We start from the raw sequence: 16,037 nt of genomic DNA on the forward strand, positions 1-16,037 counted from the left end.
GCCCAAACGCATGCTGCTTTCTCTGCTGTGGAAGTTCCCTTTGCTGGAAACTGTTGGACTGGTTGTTTATTAGTAAGGAACCATGGCTTATCAGGAACCCCAGCACAGTGTCACTTGGGATCACAGATGCCTGAAGGGCAGTGGGGAAATATCTCTGTGGGAGTTGCCTTGGCCTTTGTATGGCCAACAGCATCTGGCAGAGGATAGCAGATGTTCAGCCCACTTTCTGCTGCCCCTTTGAAACATGCTGCAATCTACTTTCTGGAACAGCCCCCCTGAGGAGCAAGGTGAACACAATCCTGACTGTTTTTAGGATGGTGAGTAGTTAGTTAGGGAAGGGAGTCTCAGAAATGGCTCCTGCAAGGGGGCTGGGTGTGATGATTCAGGGAAGTCTGCGTGTGATGATTCAGGGAGTGAGACCTGTATGTGGGAGATAGCCAGCCACAAAATCTTGCACTGAGGTGACTCCTGGCCCCTATGACCAAGGTGGTTTCTTTGAGCCAAGTAATGGAAATACACCCATGAGCAAAAAAAACCCAGCAAAACACTCACCCTCACAAGAAACAAGATTACTGAGGGGGCACCTGGATTTGAACCAGGGACCTCTTGGTCTGTAGTCAAACAACTCTGCTACTGAGTTTCATCCTCTCGTTTTTCTTTGCCTTTTTGCAGACTGTCATTCAGTGTGAAGGTTTTCCAGTGTAATTTTGTGATTCTGTAAGGGCCATTGGAGGGCACTCTTGACCAAGCACCTGCTTGTTTGGGTGGTGCTGTAACTTAGTAAAACAGTCAGTAAAGACCAATACCAAAACATACATGACCTAGCATCCTCCCTTTGCTATTTCAATCCAGCCTCCCTGAGAATCAAACTGGGAATTTGGAGTCCCCTGAGCTATATTTCCATGTGTGTTTTAAGGGAATATCTGTGTAAAGAGAATAGTGCAACACTGAGCCACCCAGGTGATTAGTAGAAATAGGCTTGGAGCTGCTGGCTAGCTGGTTTACTCAGATCCCTTTCATATGCAGTAGCTCCTCTACTTCTGCTATAGTTTACATCTATTAGGCAGCAAAAAAGATAGTAAGTGGTGTAAATCCTCCAATTGATGTTTAGGCAAGGGGGCAAGAAAGTACTAGGGGGCATAGCTCAGTGGTAGAGCATTTGACTGCAGATCAACAGGTTCCCCAGTTCAAATCTGGGTGCCCCCTTTGTTTTCTTCAAGCTAAAATATCTGCACCAATTTCTGTGGAGAATGCAACTGAACAGTGTGGTCAAGGTAAGCAAAGTTGGTACTATACATCCACCAGTGACTGACTGCCTGAGGGTTAAGACAGAAGCAAGCTCTCCCTTAAGAAAGAAGCACAGTAGGCAATGCACTTGTCAGGCAGAGCAGATGGATACTTTGAAGTGAGGCCTCCCAGGAGTCAGGGTAACAGGCCTTACTGATCATCGCTGTGGCTTGCAGGCCTGAGGAACAGTTAGACCCTGGTGCGGTTGCAACGTGTTTATTACAGAGCAATGCTATGTACAGGCTATTTACAGGAATAAATACAGGCCCCTTGTTCCTGAGACAGAAAGGAATAACCATTGCCTCCTCACTAGGGTGTGAGCTTCATGCACCTCCAGTTGTTTTTCTGATACTCAAGTGCTTTCCTGGAAGAGATGGGAGTGGAGACATCAGGGTGGAGAAGTGGCAAATAAACTTCACCCCCCTGCAAGGCTGGGCACAGAGCCTTGCCTCCCAACCCCATTTTGTGATCGCAAGGCAATGCTCTAATCCCACAAACCAGCATAGAACCCAGGAGTCCTGGAGAGCAACCCCATCTCTGACCATTAACCCCCCCAACCATTGTCTTCCAAGTAAGACTGGAACCCAGGAGCCCTGGGTCCTAGTCCCCTGCTCTAACCACTATTACCCACCACAGCCTGCAAAGTACTTTGAGTACTTTGAGTAGCAGCTTGAGATGCAGCTGGTATTTCTGGGCCTCTCCAGCATTAATTAAGCCTCCAGCCGTGCTTCAGCATGGATGGGGGCTGGCAGCATGGCAGCCCTGACCCTCCAGCTCTGTCCCGGAGTCCTGCCCATGGACCCAGGCAGAGATCAGTCTTCTGTGCCCAGGCCCTACACTCAATAACCACCGCCCTGGATCGGGGACACTCACTCTTGGTCTATGGCCCCAGCTCTGCACACCAGCCCCTCCTGGCAGGGGCAGACCTGGTTGATGCTGAAGGCCAGGCCACCAGGGGGCACATAGCAGCTTTCATCCATGACCAACCTTTTCTTGCAGACCATCTCACCATGCTGGCGGGCACAACAGGCAGCCGGCCCACAGTCCTTGTGCTGCCTGCAGCGGGCACCTGGGTGTAAATGAGAAGAGGGTGGGTGAGAAGAGGCAAGGCCTCCCTATATGGCCCTGTGACCTCTACCCTCCATACCATCCTACCCCCAGGAGCCTTCTGCCCCAAGACCTGCCCATGCCCCTTCCCACCAATCCTCCAGGCTTGAGATCATCCCCTATCACAGCTCTCACTACATGGCTCAGCATCACCCACCCCAACTGGAGGCAGCCTCCCTGCCTGACCTGTTCATCTCTCTGGGTGCTATGTATGGCATAGGGGTGGGGGCACAGCCTGTTGTGTACCCCCAACTACCCCTACCCTACCCAGCTGCTTTCTGTCCCTGAACTGTGCCTGGGGCTCCTGGAGACAACGACAGATTGGATTATAGTTAAGTTCACTGCCCTAAGCCTATATTTTTTCCCAGTGGTAAGGTATACATCAGAGCAGCTGCAACACTGCTCTACCTTATACCAAAGAGCCATGGGCTTTCCTGGAATACAGAGCTCTCCACCTCCCTGCTGCCCTATCTGTGCCCGGGTTGCAGTTACAGGCTCAGGTCTGGAGAGCAGCTCCTGGATCAGTCAGAAGGAGCCAACCCATTCTATTTTCTTACCCTCCTGCCCATCCGGCACAGTCTGGTGGCACTTGCCAAACATACAGCTCAAGCCCCTGGTGCAGTGGGCATCTTGGCGGCAGTACTGCCCCTCCTGGCGCAGGGACAGGCAGACCCCAAAGTGCTTATCACAGAAAAGCCCTCGGGCACAGTGTCGTTCTTGACTGCATGTTGTCACCTGAGGAAAGACAGCAAGATGGAGATGAGGGAATTCACTTCCTACCCCTGCCAATGGCCCCGCAGCAACTTGGAGTAGCAGCCACCTTAGAGATGAATTACCTACCCCCACATCTCCCATAGCCCCTGCAAACACTGCCTGCATTTCAAACATGGCAATGCTGAAGACCTTGGTTTAGCTCTTGATAGCAACAGGGGTGCAGTCTGGTCTCCAGATCCTCAGCACCCCTGAGTTCTCAACCAGCCCATCCATTCAGGAGCAGTCCCCCCCCCTTTGGAACATCACCACAGCAAGCCCTTGATATTCTACATTTTCCAAGGCAATTAGTGGGTTTTGTGACAGGGGAAGAGAGGGAGGGTCTCGGTTTTTATCCCAGTTGGAGGTGCCTTATGGGGCCCTGAATCTCCACTGATCCCTTTTAAAAATTAGGTCCCTTTATGCGGGGCTCCTAAAAGCCTTAGCTGCTTTCAGAAGCCCTGCCCAGATGATGGAGCATTATAATTAAGCCCCACTGATTTCCTTGACATAAATAAGACGCTTCTTGATCCCTGCTTCTCAAAAAGCATCAGCTGGGAACTGCTCTCTAGTTAGGTGGAGAAGCATTGGACCATCTGGACTCCTGGTTTCCATTTTGAGACTAAACAAGCCAGATTGGACAAATAATACTTGCCCCTGGAGAAGGAGGCATATGCTGAGAGCTAATCAATCAAACTCTTCAGGGCAGATTTGTTCTGTGTTTATACCTGCCTCGGCACCAGGGCAGCCAGAGTGGCTGGGGTCCTGTCCCAAAGCCTGCCTTTGGGATCCTGCATACTAAGCATATGGAGCTCAGCTGCTCCTAGCCAGGAGATCACACCAGCCAGAACTGGTGTGTGTAAACCATTCCAGCTTTCACCACGTTTTCTGTTTAGTTTTAAGCACCCTGTCCTGTGAGTGCACGCGGTTCTGTTTTGCAGAGGCCCCGCTGCGCAATCCTGGAATCCTGATGGATGTCTGGGAAGAAATTGGTTTCACGTGAGTAGACTGTTCCCTCGATTTATTTTTAAAAAAGAACCAGTGAGAACAGCATGGATTTTTCCATCCGCCTTTCGATTGAAGCATTGCAAGTCTGGGCTGCCTGAACACCAGGAAGCCCTGCTAATTAGCACACAAATTAAAACCCACTGGGTCTATATCCGTTGTTTAAGCCAAGGACAAATCCGGAATGGGCAGAAATTTGCTTTTCTAACAAGGCCAGCCCTTTGCTTTGTCAGTGTTGGACAGAGAATCCTTCCCCCCGGTGGTTTTTCAAGGAAAACCCCCATTTTTGTTGAAATATTTTGGGTTTTCTGGGGGGGGGGCAATGAAACCTGAAGATGCTCTGTTTTTCCCCACCAAAAAAGGAACGTTTTTAAGGTGCAGAGACTCAGCGTAACACTTGTATTGTTACAGTTGTTGTAGGGGGGGACTGTTTCCTCCCTTTCAGCATTTCTTCAGCTGTAATCACCTGAGACCGGATTAATAAAACAGCAAACACGGATTGGAAGTGGAGATGTAGCATTGCTGGAAGCATGACAGTGAAGACCCCCGGCACTAGCCCATCATCTTGCAAAGAGTGCAGCGCATGAAGCCTCCTCCTTGCACCTGGGCAGAAGGGGGTGGGAGTTTCCGACGGCTGGGGGACCTGGAAGGACTTGCTGCAGCCCTCTTTCAAGTCCTCCCATCTCTTAAAAACACTGGCTGGAAAACCACCCTCCCCCCATAAAAGTCCTGCTCCAGGTGAGGATCGAACTCACAACCTCGGCATGGCTCACCCAAGTACTGCTGTATAAGTACCGCGCGCTAACCGATTGCGCCACTGGAGCAGGCGCAAAGCTAGCTTTGTCGGGCTGCTATAGAGCAGACCACCCAGGGAGTGGGCTGTGGGCAGGGCTCAGAGAGGGCAGAAATGAGACCGATCCTGAGTACATCCCTTGTAGCTGGGGAAACCGAGGCACAGAGCCCTGGCAGGCTCCTTGCCTGTGCTCAGACGGCTCTGACTGACCTCCCGGAGCCTGGGGTGGCTGGCAGAACTAGAGAAAGACCCCAGGAGTCCTACCTCCCACTTCCCTCTCCTCCTGCTACTATGCCAGTGGCTTTCAACCTTTTTTTGTACCAGGACCCATTTATAAACATTGATGGCCAGGCCCAACCCAGTTCCCCCCATTCCTTACCCACTCCCAGCCCCGCAGTGCGTGGGCCAGGGCAGGGGTGTGGGGTATGGGGTGGTCCCACGCAGCCCCTTGCAGACTGGACCTCTGCTAGCCTACAAGGGAAACACCATGGTTTTTTTCCCTACATTTTTCTCCTTTAAAGGAGAATCCATTTTTAAAGTTTGTTCATGACCCTTTGATATAGTCTTGCGACCAAGAATATACGGGTTACTTTTGGGTCATGACCCACAAAATCATAGGTGACTGGTAGGGGGTGCACGGGGGTGCATGTGCCCCCCCGATGGGGCTGCATGTGCCCCCCGACAGGTGACACCTACACTGTCAGCAGGGCTGGTGCCCCCCCTGACAGGGCCACCACTGGTGGTGGCTTCTGCGGGTGTCCCCCCAGATTCAGGAGGCACCAGTCACTCACGCACAAAATGCTGCACTAGGCAACCCTGCCCTCCCCAATAAAACCTCCCGTATACTAACCACTGGGCTACACTCTGCCCACATTGCAGGAGTGAGCTCCCAGGCCATGAAGGTTGACGAGTACCCCAGACCCACTCTGACCCACCATCACTTGCAGGCAAGTCTGGCAGGATGCAGACTGTCACTTACCTGGAGGTCCTTACCATTGCCCATGGGGCTGGAGCTTTTGGAGAGTGCTGCTTCATCTGGGCTGTGCTGGGGCAGAGAGTACATCCAGGCCCAGATGAATCCATGAGCAACAGGCAGGGGCCAGAGGAGGGAGGACAGGACCCAGAGACTGGCAGTCGATGCCCACATGATGGTGACTGGCAACAGGAGAGTGAGGATCTGCTCCCAGGAGCTGCAGGAGACTCAGTGCTGGCCTCCAGGTTTATATAGAGGGAGCCCTATCTCAGCCCCTGCTGCTAAAACTGTTTGACCAGCTAATGAGGAGGAGGTGGCTATCAGGAGTTAAAAGATTAACATAATGGTGTCCCCCACCTCCCATGCACACACACACAGCAACCCCCAGAGCAAATGGCCCCCTGGTAAGCTGGCTCCAGAAACACCAAGGAGTCTGGGGCAGCCCCAGGGTCCCACTGGCCTGCCACACACACTACCCCCATTAGCTAGGGTCCAGCTGCTGTGCTTGTTTTAAGGTCAATGCAAAATGCAGGGCCCAGTACACCATCCAGCTGGCAGTGAATCCTTCCCAGGACTGTACCCACCCCATGCCCAGGATGGTGCCTGGAGGTGCTATGCATGGGAAGCACAGCTTTTATGGGTCTTGTCACTCATTATCAGCCAGACTGACCCTTTCCAACTAGCCAAGAAGCCACAGACCAGGCCTTTAGTCTAGGACATACTTCTCCCCTTGCTTTTTCTGTGCCTCAGTTTCTCCTCTAGCTGTTTAGCTTCTCTATTTAGACTGTCAGACCTTTTGGGACAAGAGCCACCTTTTCCTCTATGTCTCTGCAGAGCCAAACAACACGCAGCCCTGATCTCAGCTGGCTGCTATTGCAATACCAGTCATAAATAATAACTGAACTGGAATAACCGTCATTAACGGGCCACAAAGAATCAAGGCAGTCTAGATCTGGTGTCCTGGCCCAGTTCCAACGTACAGGCAACACAGACAGTGACAGAGGAAACACATGAGCTGAGGGCAGTAAGTGAGACACGCCAGTCGGTTTCACTTCTGTGATGAGACCCAGCTGGTCAGAGTCAGCTCCATGACCAGAAGTATTTTTTTCACAAGGCTGCCCAGGGAAAAGCCCCTGTCTGTCAGCATGTGCTAACACTAGCCGTGTTATTAACTACTTTCTCTAATGACACTGAAGAGCCAGCCCTGGCCACAGATAGCTCACAGACCAGGTACCAGGTAAACAAGGCAGGCAAAGGATTGCTATACCCTGGTATTAGTAGGCAACTGTTGATCCTCTGGATCACGGTGGACACGTTAGAGGTCTAGTTAGGTGTTCAATGAATCTGCTTGTACAGGGTCCTGCGACCACACCAAGACCTTCAATGCATATGCCTAAGTAAGAGCACGGAGGAGTGGAGGCTGCCCATGACCTACCATCCCCCCTTTAGACCAGTGAGACAGAAGCCAAAGGCCAGACTGAGTCCAGACACTCAGTGTCTTGATGGCTGCAGCTTCCGCCAGAGAGCAACAGATAAGAATTGCTGCTGGCTGCTTAACACATCCGTGAGGGCATGTTTTTGTCAGGGTGATAGTACAAGTGGAAGGAAAGGCGATAGAAAGGTTAAGTGATTTGCCCATGGTCACACAGGAAGTCAGGGGCAGAGCCTGGGATGCAACACAGAGAACCAGGCAGATGCTGTAACCTCCCTCTCTCAGTGCCACCAAGCAGGGTTTGGGCCCAGAGTTGGGACTGAGGTGTTTGCAGGGAGGGTAATGCATTATGATCCTCTCCAGGACAAAATGATTTCTAGCAAGCTTCCAGGCAATGGGGATCTTTGGGCTAGTCTGGGGTGTGTTTGGGCTGGCCAGTGACATTGGGATTAATCCCAGACCACAGCTGCATGGGTCAGGGATCTGCATTTGCTCCTTGCTGGTATTTAATTCAGCTGTGGGATGGGAGAGGGTCTTGCATGAGGAAGGGACCAAGAAGAGTCTTCCCTGGGTTCAGTCAGAGCCCCACGTGTGTACATGCTTCTGAGCTTTGTATGATGCTTTGGGGAGACATCATGGGGCCCTACTTACTCCAGCAGGTCAGCGCAAGGCCTTTGTTCATATCCTATCACTACAGCTTAAGCCACTGAGAGCTAAAAGGAATCCAGGGCAGAGGCCCCAGCCTGGCTTCACTGCCTATTAGTGATCACTTCTCAGGCAGGGCCAGCCATTTGCTGCTTTCCCTTCTATTTCGGGGTTCAAGGCTGAGGGCCAGGATTCTTGGCTCTCTTTCCAGCTTCAGCAGGGGCGTGTGGTGTAGTGATGAGGGCAGGGCTTAGGCATCAGGACTCATGGGTTTCATTTCTGAAGCAGGACAGTAGGGTGGGGTGAACAAGGGAAGCTTCTGTTCCTAGCCCTGCGGGGCCAGTGACGGATGCCTCACTGTGTAACCCTAGGCAAGTCACTGCCTCTTGTTCTGTGCCTCAGTTTCCTCACCTCTGGACTGATGTTGTGCAGCAGTCTGAGATCCTCGGGGGTGTTACCCCCTCCTAGGAGCATCCTGCCAAGTGTTTGTCTAATGCCTCCCCCTGACCTGACACCTCATTATGATGACAAACCCCCCCCCTCAGGGTGATATGCTTAGCACCTTCCTTAATGGCTTTGCAAATGACATGTTTACCTGGTGTCAGGGGCATTATCTCCTCCTCCCCTGGACAAATTGGCTCAGCAGGGGGGCAGAGGGGAATGGGCAAACAGGCTGTTGCTGCTGAGTGGATTCTTCCCTAGACAATGCCTTCACTACATCCTCAATCAATGAGGTTTATCCATCCCCTCCTTCCTGACCTCTTTACCAGCCTTGACAGCCAAGCAGGAGGCATTGGCTAGAACCCAAGGCAAGTCCTGATGAAGGAGTAGTTGCATCTTGTCCTTATGAATGTCACCGAGGGCCACTAAGGAGGCAGGGATGGAATCTCTGCTCTGTGGTCTGGGTTGCCCCTTCACACTGGGGTCAGTGTCATTTCCCTCACTAGATCCCACTCCAGTCAATTAGTTCAGTCTTCAATGGATTCCTTTCTTCCCTTCCTCTCCTTGTTCTTGGTTACAGGGGTATAGGTTATAGCTGTGTTTGTCTAAGGACATAGTCAGACAAGGTTCTTTTGGTAAATCTCATATCTTTTTTTAGACCAACTCAAACAGTTGGAAAAATTCTTGTCTGCCTTGTTCTTGGTTATGCTGTAGGCCATGGGCAGGTCCCCACCAGGGGCTTTTCATAGAATCATAGAAAATTAGGGTTGGAAAGGACCTCAGAAGCTCATCTAGTCCAACCCCCTTGCTCAAAGCAGGACCATACTCAACTAGATCATTCCAGCCAGGGTTTTATTGAGCCAGGCCTTAAAAACCTCCAAGAATGGAAATTGCACCACCTCTCTAGATAACCACCCTCCTAGTGAGAAAGTTTTTCCTAATATCCAGCCTAAATTTCCCTTGCTGCAACTTGAGACCACTGATCCTTGTTCTGTCATCTGCCACCACTGAGAACAGTTTAGCTTCATCCTCTGTAACTACCCTTCAGTTAGTTAAAGGCTGCTATCCAATTCCCTCCTCAGTCTTCTCTTCTGCAGACTAAATGGGCACCTATACAAGTGTCCGATATGTTCTAATTAGAATGTGTTGAAGCACACTCAACTAATTAGCATGCTCCAGCAACCTCAGCATCATGGGTATTCAGTGTCCCTATGGTTCAAAATGGGGGCAGGGATGTTTCAACTAAAGCTTATTGAATAAGCTTTAATTAAAATGCCCCGCCACCATTTTGAAGCATGGGATGCTGAATACATGAGATACTGCGGTGCTTAGTTAGAGTGGCTCCCAAGAGCTGCTCTAGTTAAAGTGCCTGTATGCCACTCTGGAGCATGTGTAAAGATGCCCAATAAGTGCAGTTCGCTCAGCTTCTCCTCATAAGTCATATGCCCCAGCCCATTAACCATTTTCATTGCCCTCTGCTAGACTCTTTCCAGCTTGTCCACATCTTTTCTGTAGTGTGGGGCCCAAAACTGGACACAGTACTCCAGATGTGACTTCATTCATTCAGAATAGAAGGGAATATTTCCCTATATCTGCTGGCAACACTCCTACTAATGGAGCCCAGTATGCTGTTAGCCTTCTTGGCAACAAGGACACACTGTTGCCCCATACCCAGCTTATTGTCCACTGTAACCCCCAGGTCCTTTTCTGCAGAGCTGTTGCTTAGCCAGTTGATCCCAAGTCTGTAACAGTGCATCCCTTGGCTTGGTGGTGGAAAACACTAGGGGAATGGGACCCCTACAGATTCAGAAAGGATCAGGCCTGTAACCCAACCCCTAGATTTATAGCTGGCTTAAATCTCATGATTTCTGAGTTGATCTTGTATTTGTCCCTCCCCACCGCAACCCCCAACCTTCAAACCCAACACATGTTTTTTTAACACCTTCAGTCTGACTAGGCTGATCCTACCCTTAGCAATGAAGCATCAGGTATCTTCTGATGGTGACAGCAACAGCTCTCCGAGCCACTTCCAGAGTATCCCAGGATTACATCCTTGTGCAGATGTCCTGAGCAAACCCCAGAACAACCTCCCACTTGGGATCCTGCTGATCCCAAGTTGACAGGAAGAGCATCCTGAACCCCTGCCTTTTTGAGAAGCAATGCTGCAATATGCAAAAAGACATGCCTACATGTGCATTGACACGCTTTATTTAATACGCATTAAATCTAGTACCTTCAGGCACTTTTACACATGCTCCGGAGGTGGGAGGGGTGGCACTTTAATTAGAGTGGCTCCAAAAGCCAGTCTAATTAAAGTGCCAGCACAGGGCACTAGTACATGAGATGCAGGAGGTTGCTGGAGCACAGTAATTTCCATGCTCCAGCAGACTCGATTAATCAAGTCTGCTCCCATATGCTGGAATTCCAGTGCATCGGAGCACCTTCCACACTTATGTATAGGCTCCCTCCATTGCAAAGTACTAGGAAAATGAACATTAGCTTGTCTTAAGGTGTGTTAACTAAAGAGCATAGTTTTTAAGTAACTCCTCATGTGCATTAGCCAATTTGAATGCACATTAAATAAATAGCACATTTTTTTCAGTGGTGCTTTAATGTGCATTCAAATAGGCTAATGCACATTAAAGCACATGTATACATACACCCACTGACTAGTACCTTGTTAGGATGTCTAGTGCTTAGGACTGGGTGGAAGGGGAGGACCAGGCATGGAGAGTCAGAAGCTCCAGAGCAAAGAAATAGAGACAGAGACGTATGAAGTGGAACAGTGTGGACAGACCTAGAGCAGGACAGCTGGATCAGAAATGTGATCAGAAAGCCTGTCTGGGAGGGCTATGTTTGTGCAGAGTCTGGCTTTAGAGGGCCCTGCTCCCAGGTTGGGGGCAATTTTAGATAGAGGCGTGCTGTTGCTGTTGTTATTTGAGACCTCTGTCTAAATATTGGGGTGGGTTTTGCTGCCTGATGGAAAAAATATCTCCACCTCATAGTGAATGATGGTGAAACATGGGGAAATTGCCTCATTGGAGCACCGAGTTACAAACCCTAAAAAAGACTATGAGGGGCATTAGGATGGATTGAAATAAACTAGTATAGATGCTGTCAGACAAAGGGAATGGATGAGACAAAATTATACAAATGGATGGGGCTTGGTGTGGGGGTATAGCTCAGTGGTAGAGTATTTGACTGCAGATCAAGCAGTCCCCAGCCCAAACCTGGGTGCCCCCTGAAGAAGCTGTTTTTCAACTATGACTGGTTTCCAGCCCCAAAAAGATGGGGAAAGTCTCTAGGTAGCAAACCTCCGAGTAAAGGCAAAATCCTAGATTTAAGGATCCTGCAAGACCCAAGCTACCTGAGCTATGCTGTCAGGGCCCCTTCCTCTACAGTGCTCTCCAGCATGTTGCTTCCCTACTCTGCCTCAGTTTCCTTATCTGTAAAATGACAATCCTGTAATTGTCTTGTCTTGTCAAATGCTTTGAGGTCTATAGATTCTAGGATCATAGGAAAGTAGGGCTGGAAGGGATTTCACAGGGTCATCTCGTTGAACCCCCTGCTCCCCCTGACTAAAACATCCCACCAAGTGTCTGTCCAATCTGCTCTTGACAATTGCCAGAGATGGAGATTTCAGTTTCTCTAGGTAGCCTGCCCCAATGCTTGACCAGCCTCCTGGTTGGAAAGTTCCTCCTAATCTTCAATTTAAAGCTTAATTCCATTGCTTCTAATCCTGTCCCTACAGCCACAGAGAATAGTTTATCTCCATCCTCTTTATAATTTCCTTTCAGGTATTTGAAGACCATGATTTAATCCCCCCCCCCCCCATTTTCTCTTCTCCAGACTACATAACCCTAGATGTAGTGTTGTAGGTCAGAGCTAGGCACTGTGATTACTGTACAATGATTATACAATGTATAAAAAGCCTTTGTCTATCAGAGGGGCATAAACTCTGCCCTATGGGAGGTCATCCCTTCTGCCCATTGGTCATTGCCAGCCTGGTGGCAGTTGTCTCTGTAGAGTGATGCCAGATCAATTACTTGTCTCATAGGTGAAGAAGACACAAGGTTTCCTCTTTGCTTTACAGTGTGACCAGCTTTGGAAGTTGGACAAAATCTCTCTTCCTTGTTACCCGAGTCATGGCGAACTGAGCAGAGCCCATCACTTGCCAGCAATTTTGGTGTCATTCCTAGCAAAAGTCTAATGCCTGTTGTGGCAGAGGGGTCGGGGAGGACAGGCAAGGGGATCAATATGCAGCCGGGGACTGAGCAGGGATTGGTTCCAATCCAGGTGCTCTTTGGGGCTACTTTTTTGGGAAATGCAGCTTGCACTGGCTGTACAGAAAGCAGATTCCTGCATCTACTCAGATCTGCTCAGTTGTGAGGCAAGGAGACCCAAATCTAGATCCCCATAGCTCTTGCTGGAGCATAGGAAAAAACAGGACTATGAGACAAGGGGTTTTAAGGGAGATGATGCCTTGTGGACGGGTGCACGGGAATGCCCTTCCGCAAGTGTAAGTATCGTAACGGGGGTGTAGATTCCTATGGTGGGTTAAGAAAGCAATGATCAGTGACTAGAAGGTGTGTGTATACACACACACACATACATATATATATGGTGTAGGTATATATATATATATAGGGGTGTGTATGTATATAAAACACCTTTATATATGCATATAGAGACATACATTTTTACAATAAAAATAGGGAAAAATAGCAGCTTCCATTCCAGGGAATTGCTCACCGCTGACAGCAGATTTCAAGCAGTACTCAGAAAACTGGCCATTATTACAGGGCTCTGGTCTGGGTGACAGGGCAGTTGTTCTCTTGGCTCTGGGAAGCAGGGTGCCATGTGGTGGAACTAAGGGCAGGGAACCAGGATGCCTGTCCTGCTCCGCTCCCCCACAGACTTGCTCCGTGCGTGTGTTGGGGGGAGGAGGGGTGCTTGCGTGTTGACAGACTTAAATAGCCAATATTTATTTGGCTCCTAAAGGCTCTATCACAAACACTGTGGTTTCCTTTTCTGAGTCTCCAGCTAAGTATTTTCCCCCCTTGCCCCTCCCCCTGCAACAGCCTGAGTCTCTGGCTAATCCTGCTGCCTGTATGAAAATTACCAGCAGCCATTTCTCAGGCAGTTCACGGAGACCTACAGATAACCAGCTCCAGGCAACACAGCAGTCAGGAAATTCAGCAGTGGGATGCCAGCTTGCCTGGTGCCTGCTCCAAACTGGGTTAATCATGTTGTCTCCAGAGGGCCGCTCCCACAGGCATGAGATTTGCCTCTCACCCTTGCTGTTATCAGTATGTTCTGGCTAGACAAGTTTTTCTCTGGCTGTCTCTGCCATTCAGGATATGTGGGATTTTTTTCAATGCACTGATGCTGTCTTCGAAAGCAGCTGCACACAGAACAGGAAAACAAGGAGCCTGAATTATCCTCCCCAGTGTGTCCCACAACCCTGCCGGGCTATCAGAGGCTGAAGTGCTCAGTCTGGGCCAGGCAACTTTGGGCGCAGACAGAAGGACAACTCCCCATTGCAACTCATAGCGCTTTGCAGGAAACGCTATGAGTTGCAGTGATCCTGGACACAACAAAAGCTTGCTGATGTGTCTGGGTTGGGGATTCCAGCTGCTTGCTGCCAGCCTGCAGCCCAGTCTCCATAGCAATCCTGCTCCTTCCTCCCAGCCCAGATGCTGTTTTCAGAATGGGAGGGGGGAAAGGGAGCAGAGGGAGCTTGTTTTTGGGGTTCCCCAGCCAGTGCTGGAGGTGGGGGTGGATGGATTGGAGCCCCCCTACCTCAGGGGAGGGGAGGGGGGGGCTAGCTGAAAAAGCCCAGGACCAAACTCCCTCTGCTCCCTTTCCCCCTTCCCATTCTGAAAACACAACAGGCTGGGAGCTCCACAGACATAAGTTACAGAACATACTGTGTTTTGGAGAGTGTTCATCTGAATCCTGATTACATGATTTTCACGGGATCAGGCCCTTTTAAAGAGGTCTGCAGCCATTCACTTGTGTTTGTTCATGGCTATAGAGCACTTTCTGGGGCTAGATCAGGCGAAAAATGTCACTTCTGTCTGCACCCTTTAATTCTGCTGCAACCATGGTTTTAGCAATGAATGACTAAGGGGCAATGTATCAAGTGAACCAGATCAGATGAGCCTGGTGGTGGCCTCGTCTCTAGACTGTTCCTTGGTACAGCAAGACATAATCAGCCAGGGTGGGACTGGGAAGCCTTGGGAGAATTTAGGAGGTGCAACTCCCAGATACAAGTGCTTTCATGGTCTCTGTGACTGCTCCAAAGCATGCAGTGAGGAGCATACCCCATGGAAGCGTTAAAGGCTTTGCTTTTCCTCCCCTTACTAGTGCCTATTCCCAAGCACCTGATGAATGAATGGGCTCCTCTTGGAAAAGATGATCTGCTTTCTTTTAATGCTGTGGCAGGCAGCCTGCTTGGTAAGCATGCCACAAATTAGCCCCCTACCTTCCCAAAGTGCCATTCTGATCCCTTCTGCTGATTTTGCTGCTTTGCTTTGTACTCCCTACCCAGTCTGCTGCTTTGTTTTCTGCTCCCTGCCAGATATGCTGCTGTGCTGCCTGCCCTGTCCCCAATCTACTGCATGCCACACACAGAAGCAGCCAGTGCCACTTGCAGCATGCATGCCACACATTGGCCACCCCTGCTTTAGCCCATCATGAAGCTATTCAATTTCAGAGCCTAAACTTTGGGGGGAGCCTGTCAGAACCATGCAAGCTGCAGCTCAGATTGGCCTTGTCAGGTAGCAGCTGGTCAGACTCAAGTGCTCTGACTTGGGGATATGCAAGCATCATAATTTGGCTTCTTTGGTCCTTCATTCATGCTGACCCCTCTTACAGTCCACACACAGACCTCTGCAGGTTTTTGCAGCAGCAGTCTGTGGCTCATAACTGTGTTTGGAGACACTTATTAGCTGAGCTAGAAACTAAGAGAGTCAATGCAGGAGTCACTGGGGAGACTCTCCAGCTTTGCTTTGCAAGAGGGCAGGCAAGCTGATCATAAGGGTCTCTGCTGGAAAACCAAGGAGAATCAGGATCTCTAGATTTTTAGTATCCTGCAACTGATCTGTACAGCCTTTCCTGCCTATTCCCAGTGCTGAGTCATTACATTTGCAAACACAAACGCCTCTTCCTCAGCAGCTTAAGGGTGTGTATGTATATATTTACCGAAATAAAGTAATTAACCAGACTGTTAGACTTGTTTGTATAAAATAACAATGTGCTTTCCTCCTTCCTTGCACAGTAGAGGGGGTATAGCTCAGTGGTAGAGCATTTGACTGCAGATCAAGAGGTCCCCGGTTCAAATCCGGGTGCCCCCTGTTTTCTGGAAGCAATTTTTTTTAATGGTCATACCCCCTTGTTCTTTGGGGTAAATATATCAGTGATCAATTCTTTGATAGTGTCCCAGGATCTATATTGGCCTTAAAAGTACCCATCTTTTCTCTGGGTAATATTCCTTAGGGTAGTTCTTTTAAAAACACCCTGGAAATCCCAAAGCTGTAAACCTAAGATACCCTGAAAAGCCTCAAAAAGCCTGTTTCTGTACTGAGGTCACACTTACTGTG

General features: G+C 49.7%; 3 non-coding genes across 3 annotated transcripts; 2 read left to right on the top strand and 1 right to left on the bottom strand.

Moving 5' to 3' along the window:
* The first annotated feature begins 1,133 nt into the window (after window positions 1-1,133).
* Window positions 1,134-1,206, top strand: TRNAC-GCA. Its single transcript has one exon. It is a non-coding gene; the product is annotated as a tRNA-Cys (tRNA).
* Window positions 1,207-4,879: 3,673 nt separating this feature from the next.
* On the bottom strand, window positions 4,880-4,973 carry TRNAI-UAU. Its single transcript has 2 exons — window positions 4,936-4,973; window positions 4,880-4,915 (listed from the first exon to the last, which is right to left on the bottom strand). It is a non-coding gene; the product is annotated as a tRNA-Ile (tRNA).
* Window positions 4,974-15,719: 10,746 nt separating this feature from the next.
* TRNAC-GCA lies at window positions 15,720-15,791 on the top strand. The gene has a single exon. It is a non-coding gene; the product is annotated as a tRNA-Cys (tRNA).
* The last annotated feature ends 246 nt before the right edge of the window (window positions 15,792-16,037 follow it).

Source organism: Gavialis gangeticus, unplaced genomic scaffold (genome assembly GCF_001723915.1).
Source record: "Gavialis gangeticus isolate Ggan-Ray unplaced genomic scaffold, GavGan_comp1, whole genome shotgun sequence".
NCBI classification, from domain to species: Eukaryota; Metazoa; Chordata; order Crocodylia; family Gavialidae; genus Gavialis; species Gavialis gangeticus.